Genomic DNA, 2829 nt, shown 5'->3' with positions numbered 1-2829 from the left:
GTCTGACCGAATGACACTGACAGTTTGTCTTAATCAGGGGTTCTTCTACCAGAACATGGTGGGAGACGTAAGCGATCTGTCGTGGAACCTGTCCCCTCTGAGACCTGCACCAGTAACCCCTCACCGCAGGCGGCAATCGACCCCAAGACCTCAGCAATTACTTATGTGCATGTAAAGACACTGTCAGACAGGCCAGACAACAAGTCAATTATGAGTCGGGGAATATGGAATATGTGGTTAAAAACAAATCTAAACAAAAAACAATTAATAAGGATATAGATAACACAAAATCATATATTTTTTAATTATTTACCCGCTCGCTCAGAACCAGCAGACTACAGCAATGAAACTAAAAAAGCTAATGTGTACAGAATACATAGAGGTTGAAAAATAGGAAGAAGAAGAAGGAAAAGACGACGCAGCAGTGAGGGATTTGGAATTAGCTAGCAGCTGCTAACAATAACACTGAAAACTAATACTGCTTTGAAAGCTTTAAAAATTTTGATTTAAGTTAAGGTTGAATTTTCTTTTTGAGAGTTGAATTTTACTTTTCGTCAGTTACCCATAAACCCCACGATAAACTATCAACATTTAAAAAAATACATTGTTTAGAAACAAAGTTTTAACCAAAATCAGCGATGTAAAATCAGTATGGCCTCCGGCGGTGAAGATCAGTTCACTTATTTTTGTTCTCTGTCAGTGTGTGTGTGTGAGTTGGTGTTGAATATAATGTTCAGCCTCAGTTTCAAGGTCACAGGTCTGGGTCCCACCCTCAAACACACACACACACACGCTCACACACACACACACACTCTAGATTGTAATAGCTGTGCTGACAGACGTGTGTGAGCAGCTGAGCTGGAGCCTCGGCAGCAGCAGTTGAAAGTTGTGAAATTTTCCTTTGGACTCTTTTAAACACGAAGGGAACTTAGAGCAGCACACACACACACTGACATTTGTAAACAAGAAAAAGGGATTAGTGCAAATGTCTAAGTGTCTGCCTGTGCCTCTGCAAGACAAATGTCTTGTTTACCAAACCAAAGACGGAAAGAAAACAACATGCTGTAAATGACAAAATGTCACATTTATTCTCAGTAACTACTAAAAAGTTAACCAGGTCGGCACAGAAGCAGCTAGGACGTAGCCATAAGCATAATGCAGACAAATAAAAAGCTCAAAGTAGGCACAAAATATGGCTGGAAATAAAGCTAAAAGGCTGCATCATCAAATGCATCATGAAAAAAGAAATCTATGAAAAAAGACGTCTTTTTGACGTCGTGCCTTTGGCCAACTGCTGTTTTATGTTTCACTGTCATGTATTTGTGAGACAAGTGTTCTGGTTTCGTTGTGTCGACAAATCCCAGCTCATGTTCAACACCTGGTTGATGACAGTCATCACTCTACTGCCATTTTAACTGCTTCACTGATGGACACACACACACTCTCTCTCACTCACTCTCTCTCTCTTAAACAAGCCAACCAGAATCTTACTGTCACTTCGTTATTTGGATATTTTGTTCATAATTGAATGCAATTTTACATTTTATCAGTAGGTTACAGTAGGAGTGGGATTTTTTTATCAGATTTTAACTTTAGTTTAAATGTTTGTTTTTAACTTTTTTCTCCCCTACTGGTGAATTTTCTTTTACAAAATCTGAATTTTTTAAAACTTTAAAACACTGAAATTACTTTTAAAATGAATGTTTAATCTAACAGCTGTTGTTTTATTTAAAAAAAAAAAGTTAAATAGTTAAAAAAGACCATAGGTTAATTTTTAACCAATATATATCATATATCATTCCTGGCTGTCTTAGTTTGTTAGCATATCGTAAACTAATGATTTCAAAAATATGTCCTTAGATTTTTTTAATCTGTATCTGCATGCGGACTGTGAGCGTGTATGTGTGTGTGTGTGTGTCCCGGTGTGGCTGTGAGAGCGAGAGAGGAAGTGAGTACGAGTGTGAAGCCGACAGGTTTCAGCACCTCGGTCTGGACTCGATTCTCTCCCCTGGAGAATTTACGTCCTCCTCCTCAGGTCTTGGAGCTCTGTCACCTCTGATGTGATGGTCAACAACATGTTGAAAGTTTGTCACTATCTTTCACTCTCTGTAGCTGGAAGTCAGCTGACATTTCCATAAACACTGCCGAGCGATATCTCGAATATGACAGAGTCATCAGCTGCAGGCTCCGATACAGTATTTGGTACAGTGAGGTCACACTTTAATACCTAAAACTGCAAACACATCACTAGAACTATTGGATTTTCCACTAGGTTTCTACGTCAACAGTCAACAAATATATAATAAAGAAATGTATAGTTAATGAGATATTTGACAAAACGTCACCAACATGCTGTGTTTGTGCACTTTTTCACTTTCAACATTCATCAAGCGGCCCGTATCGAACCCCCAAGCGGGCCTGTTTTTGCACACGTACCATATCTTTTGCACCCCTGCTTAAGATCTAAATTCATGTTATGTATTTATATTACACCACATATTCTTTACCATTATCTGGTAACATTAACAACATACCTGAATATCTACAGAGTCAAGACTTTTTTTGTTGCCTGACTTAGTTTATAGGCAGGCTTTTCATTGGTCCAAAGAAACATCAGTTTCACGGGGGTATTTGTTATTTATTACATGTTTACACAGTGTTTTTTTTTATTTTTTATTATTTGGCAAGCATCTATGATGTCAACCTGATACCTAAAGCAATTACTTGTAGCCAAAAAATGTTACTCCTCTATTACTGCTGCTACTACTTTTACCCAAATCACTGTAAACAGGATTAAGGTCCAAGAGCTGGATGTTCTGATCCCAGAAC

The sequence above is a fragment of the Cynoglossus semilaevis genome, chromosome 16, assembly GCF_000523025.1.
Source record: "Cynoglossus semilaevis isolate Cse_v1.0 chromosome 16, Cse_v1.0, whole genome shotgun sequence".
NCBI classification, from domain to species: Eukaryota; Metazoa; Chordata; class Actinopteri; order Pleuronectiformes; family Cynoglossidae; genus Cynoglossus; species Cynoglossus semilaevis.
The sequence above is the reverse complement of the archived record's forward strand: the minus strand, read 5'-3'. Positions refer to the sequence as shown.